The sequence below is a fragment of the Aotus nancymaae genome, unplaced genomic scaffold (assembly GCF_030222135.1).
Source record: "Aotus nancymaae isolate 86718 unplaced genomic scaffold, 86718_ANA_hifiasm-v0.15.2.pri h1tg000040l, whole genome shotgun sequence".
Classification (NCBI taxonomy): Eukaryota; Metazoa; Chordata; class Mammalia; order Primates; family Aotidae; genus Aotus; species Aotus nancymaae.
In genome coordinates this window covers 96112880-96126106 of record NW_026988454.1, presented here as the reverse complement: position 1 = coordinate 96126106, position 13227 = coordinate 96112880, and the positions used below count along the sequence as shown (strand labels likewise).

Here is a 13227-nt window from a genome sequence, read left to right as displayed (position 1 = left end):
TTAATTTCATTCATTTTGATTGCTATGAAATATATACTTTTCCATTGTATGAATAAACTACAATTTTTTTTTCATTTCTACCTCTAATAGGTATCTTGATTGTTATTTTAGATTTTTTAAAAAACTCATATCCATGCTTAAGAGTTGATTACACTCTACGAAAGGATGTACACTATATATTTTGGAGGGTTTCCTGGAGACATTATCAAACATTTTATATAAAAAATAGAGAATTGGAGAGAGGGTAGTAGAAGGGCAATGAGGAAAGGAGCTGTTTATTAGAACTACCATACACTGGACATTCTGGTAAAAATCACTGTTTTTTACCAGTTGTGGTAAAAATATATAACATAAAATTTACTATCCTTACCACTTTTAAGTGGTAGTTCAGTAGTGTCAACTATATTCATATTGTTGTGAAACAGATCTCCAGAATATTTTCATCTTGCAAAACTGAAACTCTGTAAACCTTAACTCCTTTTTTTCTCTTCCTTTTCTTCAGTCATTGGTAACTGCCATTCTCTTTTCTATCTCTATGAATTTGGCTTCTTTAGGTACTTCATATAAATAGAATCATAGAGTATTTGGTTTTCTGTGACTGGTTTATTTCATTTAGTATAATGTCCTCAAGGTTCTTCCATGTGGTTGCACGTAACAGGATTCTCTTCCCTTTTAAGACTGAAAATATTCCATTGTATGTTTGTACAACATTGCATTTATCCATTAATCCATTGATGGACATTTGGGTTAGTTCCACCTCCTATCTATTGAGAATAGTACTTCTGTGTACATGGCTATGCAAATATCTCTTCTTAAAGTTGTTTCCAATTCTTGGGGTATATACCCAGAAATGGGCTTGCTAGATCATGTGGTAGCTCTATGGTTTGTTGGTTTGTTTGTTTGTTTTGAGACAGGGTCTCATTCTGTCACCCAGGCTGGAGTGCAGTGATGTGATCTCGGCTTACTGCAACCTCCACCTCCTGGGCTGGAGTGATCCTCCCACCTCAGCCTCCAGAGTAGTTGGGACTGCAAGCATATGCCACCATGCCCAGCTAAGTTTTGTATTTTTTTTTTTTTGTAAAAATGGGGTTTTGCCATGTTTCCCAGGCTGCTCTCGAACTTCTGGCCTCAAGCAATCCACCTGCCTTGACCTCCCAAAGTGCTGGAATTACAGACATGGGCTACCAAGCCTGGACTGGTAGTTCTATTTTTAATTTTTTGAGGTACTCTATACTGTTTTCTATAGTGGCTTCACAATTTTACAATTCCATCAACTGCACACAAGTGTTACAATTTCCCCATGTCCTAGCCAACACTTGTTTTCTGGTTTGCTGATATTAGCCATCCTACTGGGTGTATGCAGTAGGAATTTTACAAGTGATCTTTTTATTCCTTTAACAAAGCTGTCACAAAGTATAAGTACCATTTTATATCAATGAAATCTTACCAGAAAAAGATTCCATAGGAGAAAAAGTAAGGAGCAGGGATTTTCTAGTCCAGGTTCTCCTGAACTTGACATGGAGCATTTTATTCTCAAAGTTCCACACAATCACAAAACAAATTGAATTCTTTTGTTCTAAGCTACAAGATAAAGACTTACAAGATATAAGGTGCTGTACAGTATTGCCTGACTTTAAATATGAAATAAGAGCTTCAGTTTTAGAGCAGTGGTTCTCGTAACATGGTACCCAGACCAGCAGCATCAGCATTACTACAAACTTGATAGAAATGCAGATTCTCATATCTCACCCCAGACCTACTGAATCCAAAACTCTGAACAGCCAAGCATGTGGGACACACCTGTAATCCCAGCTACTCAGGAGAGGGGCTAGCTGTATTACCATGACCTGACAGTTTTAGAGAGAGTACATAAATACATGTTTCATTTTGTGGGTTTGGAGTCTGCATACCATCCTTTAAGTCCAATTACTACTGTAACTTCATCTTCATCATCTCCATCAACAACAAAAACCCCATCTGTCAAATAAGTACCATTAGTCCAACATTTCCATTCTTCCCTTTTAAATGCTCCTAAGACAGCCAAGTGTTTGTAAATCAAAAGTCTAATTTAAGATACATGTTTTCTCACACTGCAAGTCATCCTGGAAGCATCAAGTTAAAGAAAAGAGCTTTTTTAAAGCTCTTTTTTATTGAGACAGGATCTATGCTGGTCTTGATCTCCTGGGCTCAAATGATCCTCCTGAGGTTTCCTGTGACTGATTTATTTCACTTGGCATATAATGTCATCGAGGTTCCTCCATGTTGTTGCGTGTGACAGGATTGTCTTCCTTTTTAAGGCTGAAAATATTCCTTTGTATGTTTGTACCACATTTTGTTTATCCATTCATCCACTGATGGACATTTGGGTTAGTTCCTCCTCTTGACCCTGAGGAGGATTGTTTGAGACCATTATGGATCCTTTCTCAAAAAAAAAAAAAAAAAAAAAAAATCTGCAAGTGAGGCACAGAAATATATTTTAAACAGCCCTTCAGGTGACACTCATGCATGATCAGGTTTGACCACTCCTGGGTTTAGATCATTAGGCAGATATCTAAATTGTTGTCTCATAATCTTCACACTGTTGCCAAACAGAAAACTGGCATACTAAGCACTTTCAGGTTTTCAGGGCAACTTGCTAGAGTAAATCTGTGTTTTGCACTTTATACCAGTTTTCAGGAAAATGTTGGATTAGCCCAGTTAAAATAATGCTGTAACACTAGGTCTCTATCCATCTGAAAGTTCACCCAAACTCTAATTTATCAGAGTTGCTTCTGAACAAATAGCCACATGAGAACAGCCACCCTAACCAGGAAGACCTCTTCCAGCTCAGCAGATATCTGACTTCTCTCCAGGATTTTCACTCCACTCACATCCAAGTCCCCACTTTTTGCCTCTCTCTCTTTTGGGTCTAGAGAGAGCCTTGTAATAAATGGACCCAAACCGCCAGAGACAGAAGTGAAAGCAAACATGCAAACATTTCTCCTGATGCCCAGCATCAACCTGGGCCTACTATCAACCGCCACAGGCCCTGGCCCCAGGTGTCCTCATCCACTTCCCTAGAGCCCTGCAAAGAAAAGAACAAAGATTCACAGATTAGACTTCCCTCTGAAAAGTGGGGGAATCTGGTTTTAGTCCTAGGAAGGGAGTTGTGGTTTATGCCTGTTTTCTTGGCATAATTATTAAAATTGTCCTGGCTTAAGTAGTAAAATTCACTCTACCAAAAATCTACTGTTCACTCCTTTTTTAAAAAACAGAACATTTATTGTGTGATTATTCATTGAAATTCTTAAGATGAACTGGATGCTACAACAGCTGCCCTCTTAGGTTTAGGCATTTTTCCTTCTCAGAATCCATGCCTGAATCTGCGGTGTACATATTCAGGTGCCTCACTCAACCAGTCCTGGTAGTATTTCATCTTTAAGCTTTGGCACTTCAGTTATGCTTCCTCTTGTGCTTAGCAGGGTAGCCATATTTGCCACAGGGTGACTTCTGGAGGTGGCAGCGCTTAGAACCACAGTGGTGACACAATGTGTGTTTTATTGCAACAGTTTTCAAATGATGATGTTCCCTTCAGTAACCTGCTTCTGTGGCCAAGACCAAAGAATATTGTTAGCTCTTAGGTAGGCTTTTGCCTTTCCCTAATGCTTATAAGTAAAGGAGAGATGATCCTTCAGAGAAACAGGAGACCATACAACGGTATTTGGTACAGCCTGGAGCCTTGAAGAGGGGAAACAAGACATGGGAGTTAATTCCTGGGGCTCCTTGGAGAGAAGAACAATGATGTCTGGGAGCAGGCATGGACTATTATGTTGATAAAAATGCGGCTCCTAAGGAAGGGTGCAGTGGCTCACACCTGTAATCCCAATGCTTTGGGAGGAGGCTAGAGCTGGAGAATCACTTCAGTCCAGGAGTTCAAAACCAGTGTGGGCAACATAGTGAGACCCTGTCTCTAAAAAAAAATTGAGAAGAAAAAAATTGTGCCCCACCTCCACCCATAGTTCTCTTATGCTCTAAAGCTCCCACCCACATTTCTCACCCATCCACTCTTCTGCTTTGTCCTCTATAAGTCACTGGTACTTGTGACTCAAGTCTCAAGAGTTTTTCCTAAGGTAAATCTTGCTGCTAGTACAGATTGAGCATCCCTAATCTGAAAATTCAAAATCTGAAATGCTCCAAAATCCAAAACTTTTTGAGCAACAACACGACACCACAAGTGGAAATTCTATACCTGACCTCACATGACAGGTTCCAGTAAAAACACAATCACAATTTTGTTTCATGCACAAAATTATTTAAAGTTGGCATAAAATAAACTTCAGACTATGTGGATAAGGTATATATGAAACATAAATGAATTTTATGTTTTGATTTGGGGTCCATCCCCAAGATGTCTCATTATGTATATGCAAATATTCCAAAATAAAAAAAAATACAAAACACTTATGGTTCCAAGAACTTTTGGACAAATGATAATCAACCTGTACATACTTGGTGGTAAGCCTAACAAAGTGACTGCATTGCTTTGTATAGCACATTTTTAAAAATTGTTCAAATCTGATTTAGGGTGTCAATAGAAATTCAAACCTAGAAACCAGATTTAATGTGAAATATGTGCTGGCTAAAGTTGTCTACACACAATATGTTCCAATTACTTAATAACCCTCAAAAATATTTTACCTGCACATCCTCTTGGCAAAATCGGCCTTCTCTCTGCCCTCTTCCAGTATACACACTGATGCTATGACAATGGCAAAGCTGGCTTAAGTCAGCAGTGATGTGCAGGAATCTGGAAGCTTGCCCTTTCCATATCCTGACTCTTGGATGCTTTTTACTCCTCATCTTAACACATGCCAATGTTAGGTTAAAATATTTAACATTTAGTTTGTTTCAACATTAACTCTGTGATAAAACTTAATCAATAGTCAGCCTCAGTTTCCTCACTTCCTGCCCAAATCAATATACATGTCTCCTTTGAAGAAAGGGGAATGAAAACTAAAGTTGATCCTATGGTTTTAACTTTCCTCAACCCAATGTCTGCTTAAAGAAAGAACCAATCACTTACTTAGATACCATTGATTTAGTTTCTTTGTGCTCTTGCAAATTAATAAATTATAATGCTTCCACTTTCTAAGTAAACTTTTATCATTGATTAGTCCTCAAAGGCTAATTTACTTAAATTTACTAAAAGACCAAATATATTGATTTTCAGAAAATGTAAACTGCAAGACTAGGACATGGTGTACATGTGTATAACTTGTTTTAAGTATACAGAATAGTAAATTATATGTTCATTTCAATCTAACAATCCTCCAAAAGAATTGCAAGGTTTAGATCTTCAAATGAAAGATAAAACATTACTATTAATAATTATATATATGTTTTTAATTTCTTTTTTTTGAGACGGAGTCTTTGTCTCCCAGGCTGGAGTGCAGGGGCATGATCTTGGCTCACTGCCACCTCTGCCTCCTGGGTTCAAGTGATTCTCCTGCCTCAGCCTCCTGAGTAGCTGGATTACAGGCACACACCACCATGCCCGGCTAATTGTTTTTTGTATTTTTGGTAGAAACAGTGTTTCTCCATTTTGGCCAGGCTGATCTCAAATTCCTGACGTCAAATGATCCGCCTACCTCGGCCTCCCAAAGTGCTGGGATTACAGGCATGAGCCACTGTGCCCGGCCTATGTTTTTAATTAAAAAAAATTATTTTAAATCTTTTCTGTAGATGTTAACTAGGATTATTTATTTAAAAGGCTGCTGTTTTCATGTGAAGTCTTTAATGGTATCCCCTTAATTTGCCTTCAGGAACAATGGACACATTTCTCATCTAATCACAGCATTATATTTGCTTGTTTATCTCTGAAACCTTACTTTACTGTTTCAACTGGCATGTAAATTTCCTACCCCACTCCAAAACTAGATGAAAATCAGAGGAATCAAGCAACTTTACCTGACATTCTCAGAACAAGAAAATTGGTGAATAAAATGAACCTTTCTGTACCTAAACTTATAATTGTCCCCCCAAAAAGCATTGAAAAGATCAACTTAATATTGTTACTTTGTAAGTATCAATAAGCCTTAATATGTACTGACAGTTTACCATTATGATAATCAAATAGAATTATTAATAACAATAAAATAGAGTGACCAGATTTAGAAAACAAATGCTCATAAATGCTTCTCAAAATGTGTGCTTTCAATACATAAGCTTACTTCCCTCTATTAAAAATAAAAAATGTTTAAGAAAATAATTTTGTAATAAATAACGAAATGCTTTTTTTTTTTTTAATTGCATTTTAGGTTTTGGGGTACATGTGAAAAACATGCAAGATTGTTGCATAGGTGCATACGTGGCAGTGTGATTTGCTGCCTTCCTCCCCTTCACCTATATGTGGCGTTTCTCCCCATGCTATCTCTCCCCAACTCCCCTCCCCCCACTGTCCCCCCCACTCCCCCCCAATAGACCCCAGTGTATAGTGCTCCCCTCCCTGTGTCCGTGTGTTCCCATTGTTCAACACCCGTCTATGAGTGAGAACATGAGGTGTTTGATTTTGTGTTCTCGTGTCAGTTTGCTGAGAATGATGGTTTCCAGGTGTGTCCATGTCCCTACAAAGGACGCGAACTCATCGTTTTTGATGGCTGCATAATATTCCATGGTGTATATGTGCCACATTTTTCCTGCCCAGTCTATCATTGATGGGCATTTGGGTTGGTTCCAGGTCTTTGCTATTGTAAACTGTGCTGCAATGAACATTCGTGTGCATGTGTCCTTATAGAAGAACGATTTATAATCCTTTGGATATATACCCAGTAATGGGATTGCTGGATCAAATGGAATTTCTATTTCTAGGTCCTTGAGGAATCGCCACACTGTCTTCCACAATGGTTGAACTAATTTACACTCCCACCAACAGTGTAAAAGTGTTCCTATTTCTCCACATCCTCTCCAGCATCTGTTGTCTCCAGATTTTTTAATGATCGCTGTACTAACTGGCGTGAGATGGTATCTCAATGTAGTTTTGATTTGCATTTCTCTAATGACCAGTGATGATGAGCATTTTTTCATATGTTTGTTGGCCTCATGTATGTCTTCTTTTGTAAAGTATCTGTTCATATCCTTCGCCCACTTTTGAATGGGCTTGTTTGTTTTTTTCTTGTAAATCTGTTTCAGTTCGTTGTAAATTCTGGATATTAGCCCTTTGTCAGACGGGTAAGCTGCAAAAATTTTTTCCCATTCTGTTGGTTGCCAATTCACTCTAATGACTGTTTCTTTTGCTGTGCAGAAGCTCTGGAGTTTGATTAGGTCCCATTTGTCTATTTTCGCTTTTGTTGCCAATGCTTTTGGTGTTTTGGTCATGAAGTCCTTGCCTAAGCCTATGTCCTGAATGGTTTTGCCTAGGTTTTCTTCTAGGGTTTTTATGGTGTTAGGTCTTATGTTTAAGTCTTTAATCCATCTGGAGTCAATTTTAGTGTAAGGTGTCAGGAAGGGGTCCAGTTTCTGCTTTCTGCATATGGCTAGCCAGTTTTCCCAACACCACTTATTAAACAGGGATTCCTTTCCCCATTGCTTGTTTTTAACAGGTTTGTCAAAGATCAGATGGTTGTAGTTATGTTGTGTTTCCTCCGAGGCCTCTGTTCTGTTCCATTGGTCTATATCTCTGTTTTGGTACCAGTACCATGCTGTTTTGATTACTGTAGCCTTGTAGTATAGTTTGATGTCCAGTAGTGTGATGCCTCCTGCTTTGTTCTTTTTGCTTAGAATTCACTTGGCTTTGCAGGCTGTCTTTTGGTTCCATATGAAGTTTAAGGTGGTTTTTTCCAGTTCTGTGAAGAAGGTCATTGGTAGCTTGATGGGGATAGGGTTGAATCTGTAAATTACTTTGGGCAGTATGGCCATTTTCACGATATTGATTCTTCCTAACCATGAACATGGAATGTTTCTCCATCTGTTTGTGTCGTCTCTTATTTCGTTGAGCAGTGGTTTGTAGTTCTCCTTGAAGAGGTCCTTTATGTTCCTTGCTAGTTGTATTCCTAGGTATTTTATTGTCTTTGTAGCAATTGTGAATGGCAGTTTGTTCTTTATTTGGCTCTCTTTAAGTCTGTTATTGGTGTATAGGAATGCTTGTGATTTTTGCACATTGATTTTGGATCCTTAGACTTTGCTGAAGTTGCTTATCAGTTTCAGGAGATTTTGGTCTGAGACGATGAGGTCTTCTAGATATACAATCATGTCGTCTGCAAATAGAGACAATTTGACTTCCTCCTTTCCTAATTGAATACCCTTTATTTCTTTTTCTTGCCTGATTGCTCTGGCTAGAACTTCCAGTACTATATTGAATAGGAGTGGTGAGAGAGGGCATCCTTGTCTAGTGCCAGATTTCAAAGGGAACGCTTCCAGTTTTTGCCCATTCAGTATGATATTGGCTGTTGGTTTGTCGTAAATAGCTTTTATTATTTTGAGATACGTTCTGTCAATACGTAGTTTATTGAGGGTTTTTAGCATAAAGGGCTGTTGAATTTTGTCGAAGGCCTTCTCTGCATCAATTGAGATAATCATGTGGTTTTTGTCTTTGGTTCTATTTATGTGGTGAATTACATTTATAGACTTGCGTATGTTGAACCAGCCTTGCATCCCTGGGTTGAATCCTACTTGATCATGTTGGATAAGCTTTTTGATGTGCTGTTGCAATCGGCTTGCCAGTATTTTATTGAAGATTTTTGCATCTATGTTCATCATGGATATTGGCCTGTAGTTTTCTTTTCTTGTTGAGTCTCTGCCGGGTTTTGGTATCAGGATGATGTTGGTCTCATAAAATGATTTGGGAAGGATTCCCTCTTTTTGGATTATTTGGAATAGTTTCAGAAGGAATGGTACCAGTTCCTCTTTGTATGTCTGGTAGAATTCAGCTGTGAACCTATCTGGACCTGGGCTTTTTTTGGGTGGTAGGCTCTTAATTGCTGCCTCGACTTCAGACCTTGCTATTGGTCTATTCAGGGTTTCAACTTCTTCCTGGTTTAGGCTTGGGAGGAGGCAACTGTCCAGGAATTTATCCATTTCTTCCAGGTTTTCTAGTTTACGTGCATAGAGTTGTTTGTAATAATCTCTGATGATGGTTTGAATTTCTGTGTAATCTCTGTGGTGATATCCCCTTTATCATTTTTTATTGCATCTATTTGGTTATTCTCTCTTTTCTTTTTTATTCATCTGGCTAGTGGTCTGTCTATTTTGTTGATCTTTTCAAAAAACCAGCTCCTGGATTTATTGATTTTTTGAAGGGTTTTTCATGTCTCTATCTCCTTCAATTCTGCTTTGATCTTAGTTATTTCTTGTCTTCTGCTAGGTTTTGAGTTTTTTTTGATCTTGCTCCTCTAGCTCTTTCAATTTTCATGATAGGGTGTCAATTTTAGATCTCTCCTTGTTTCTCATGTGGGCACTTATTGCTATATATTTTCCTCTAGAGACTGCTTTAAATGTGTCCCAGAGATTCTGGTATGTTGTGTCATTGTTCTCGTTGGTTTCGAAGGACATCTTTATTTCTGCCTTCATTTCATTGTTTATCCAGTCAACATTCAAGAGAACGTTGTTGATTTTCCATGAAGCTGTGCGGTTCTGGGTTGGTTTCTGAATTCTGAGTTCTAACTTGATTGCACTGTGGTCTGAGAGACTGTTTGTTATGGTTTCCGTTCTTTTGCATTTGCTGAGGAGTGATTTACTTCCAATTATGTGGTCAATTTTAGAGTAGGTGTGATGTGGTGCTGAGAAGAATGTATGTTCTGTGGATTTGGGGTGGAGAGTTCTGTATATGTCTATTAGGTTTGCTTGTTCCAGGTCTGAGTTCAAGTCCTGGATATCCTTGTTAATTTTCTGTCTCATTGATCTGTCTAATATTGACAATCGTGTGTTAAAGTCTCCCACTATTATTGTGTGGGAGTCTAAGTCGCTTTGTAAGTCATTAAGAACTTGCCTTATGCATCTGGGTGCTCCTGTATTAGGTACATATATATTTAGGATCATTAGCTCTTCTTGTTGCATTGATCCTTTTACCATTATGTAACGTCCTTCTTTGTCTCTTTTGATCTTTGTTGCTTTAAAGTCTATTTTATCAGAGATGAGAATTGCAACTCCTGCTTTTTTTGTTCTCCATTTGCTTGGTAAATCTTCCTCCATCCCTTTATTTTGAGCCTTTGTGTATCCTTGCATGTGAGATGGGTTTCCTGGATACAGCACATTGATGGGTTTTGGCTTTTTATCCAATTTGCCAGTCTGTGTCTTTTGATTGGGGCATTTAGTCCATTTACGTTTAGGGTTAATATTGTTATGTGTAAATTTGATCCTGCCATTTTGATGCTAGCCGGCTGTTTTGCCTGTTGCTTGATGCAGATTGTTTGTTGTGTTGATGCTCTTTACCATTTGGTATGTTTTTGGAGTGGCTGGTACTGGTTGCTCTTTTCTATGTGTAGTGCCTCCTTTAGGAGCTCTTGTAAAGCAGGTCTGGTGGTGATGAAATCTCTGAGTACTTGCTTGTTCACAAAGGATTTTATTTTTCCTTCACTTATGAAGCTTAGTTTGGCTGGATATGAAATTCTGGGTTGAAAGTTCTTTTCTTTAAGGATATTGAATATCGGCCCCCACTCTCTTCTGGCTTGTAGGGTTTCTGCTGAGAGATCTGCTGTGAGTCTGATGGGCTTCCCTTTGTGGGTAGCCCGACCTTTCTCTCTGGCTGCCCTTAGCATTTTCTCCTTCATTTCAACCCTGGTGAATCTGACAATTATGTGCCTTGGTGTTGCTCTTCTTGAGGAATATCTTTGTGGTGTTCTCTGTATTTCCTGGACTTGAATATTGGCCTGCCTTGCTAGATTGGGGAAGTTTTCCTGGATAATATCCTGAAGAGTATTTTCCAGCTTGGATTCATTCTCTTCGTCACATTCAGGTACACCTATCAAACGTAGATTAGGTCTTTTCACACAGTCCCATATTTCTTGTTGACTTTGTTCATTCCTTTTTACCCTGTTTTCTCTAATCTTGCCTTCTCATTTTATTTCATTGAGTTGATCTTCGACCTCTGATATCCTTTCTTCTGCTTGGTCAATTCGGCTGTTGAAACTTGTGCATGCTTTGCAAAGTTCTCGTGTTGTATTTTTTAGTTCCATCAATTCACTTATATTACTCTCTAAGTTGTCCATTCTCGTTAGCATTTCGTCAAATCTTTTTTCAAGGTTCTTAGTTTATTTGCATTGGGTTGGAACATGTTCTTTTAACTCATGGAAATTTCTTACTACCCACTTTCTGAAGGCTGATTCTGTCATTTCATCACACTCATTCTCTATCCAGTCTTGTTCCCTTGCTGGTGAGGAGTTGTTGTGCTCCCTTATAGGAGGAGAGGTGTTCTGGTTTTTGGTGTTTTCATCCTTTTTGCACTGGTTTCTTCCCATCTTTGTGGATTTATCCATCTGTCAACTTTGTAGTTGTTGACCTTCTGATTGGGTCTCTGAGTGGCCGTCCTGTTTGTTGATGATGAAGTTATTTCTGTTTCTTAGTTTTCCTTTTAACTGTCTGGCCTCTCTGCTGTAGGACTGCTGAGGTCCACTCCAGGCCCTGCTTGCCTGGGGATCACTTGCAGCAGCTGCCGAACAGTAAAGGTTGCTACCAGTTTCTTCTGCTTTGTCCCTGAGGGATACCTGCCAAATGTCAGTCTGAGCTCTCCTTTATGAGGTGACTCTTTGGATATATGGGGGTCAGGGAGCTGCTTGAGGAAACAGTCTGTTCTTTATAGTAGCTCAAGTGCTGATCTGTGAGCCCCATTGTTCATTCAGAGCTGCTTGGCAGGTAAGTGTAAGTCTGCAGCAGCAGAACTCATAACCCCCTTTTTTTTCCCCAGGTGTTCTGTCCCAGGGAGTTAGGGCTTTATGAGTTTCCACTGTGCTGCTGCCTGTTTTTTTTTTTTTTCTTCAGGGCTGCCCTGCCCACAAGGAGGCAGCCTAGTCACTCTCAGCCTGCAGAGGCTTTGCTGAGCTGCTGTGGACTCCGCCCAGCTGCCGTGTGAACTTCCCTGCAGTCCTGTTTATATGGATGTAGTTAGGACTGCCTCAGGAACGGTGGCCCACCTCTGTAATGATGGACTCTCTCTGTAATGGCGGGTTGCCTTGGCAATGGCAGGTTGCCTCGGCAACTGCAGGCTGCCTCCATAATGGTGGACGCCCCTCCCCCACAGAACTGGACCATCCCGGGTTCAGCTGTGCTTGCTATGAAAGTCTCAACCCACAGTGTTTCCAATTGCTATTTTTTTGTTTTTGTTTTTGTTTTTGTTTTTGTGGGGTGGGACCAGCCGGGCCTGATCACCTGGCCCCCTGCCTTAGAGCCTTTTGTTTTTTAGTTGAACGGTCGGCTCTCTACCGGGTGACCTGGTCGCCTGTTGAATAGGCACTGGGATCTGTGTGATTTCCCATGTGGCGACCCACTGCGCCAGCTGAAACCGTGGCTCTGAGATTCGTGGCGCTTTTTTGCCCAGGAATCTCCTGGCCTGGCTCCCTCTTTCAGCTCCCCTTGCTGGTTAAGAGGGGACACAGTCTCGTTTACTCTGCACTGGGAACCGCTGCGCCGGGGCGCAGGCAAAACAGCCGCACCGGCCAAAACAGCCACCCTGGTGACCCGTGGGGCTCCTCCGCCTGGGAATCTCCTGGTTTGTGGGCAGTAAAAATCCGTCTGGAAATGCGGCGTCCACTCACCCTCTGCGCTTTCACTCGGACCTGCAATCCTGAGCTCCTCCTAACCAGCCATCTTGGATCTCCTCCTGAAATGCTTTTTAAATGCTATTAGATTCATGGGTACTTAGAGATGTTAGCACAACATGTTGCAGCTGGAATTTAGCTACTTGTGAACTTGGGAGAGTTAATATTCGGTTGTAATAATGAAGATTAACATGCAAGAATTATGCATTTTTAGTTCACTTATAAAAACAGCTTAACCATCCAAATTGAAGAAAAGAGCTAATGTGCTTTATTTAGCATGTGTAATTATGATAGGGCTTAGGGCAGTGCTCTTCAAACTTTAGTGAGCATAACAATTATCTGAAGTGCTTTTAAAAATGCAGATTTGTGACTCCCACCCCAGAGATTCTAAACTATTAAGTCTAGGATGAAGTCCAGGAATATGCATGTTTAACATCCAGTCTCACCCTCAGGTAACTCATACAAAATTAGGATTCAGACCCATCTTGGAGAACACCAACTT

General features: G+C 39.9%; 1 protein-coding gene across 1 annotated transcript in view; it reads left to right on the top strand.

Annotated features, from left to right (window-relative positions):
* COL19A1 (collagen type XIX alpha 1 chain) overlaps positions 1-13227 on the top strand; it is a 357310-nt gene that overhangs the window by 221804 nt on the left and 122279 nt on the right. The gene's annotated exons all lie outside the window — the stretch shown is intronic.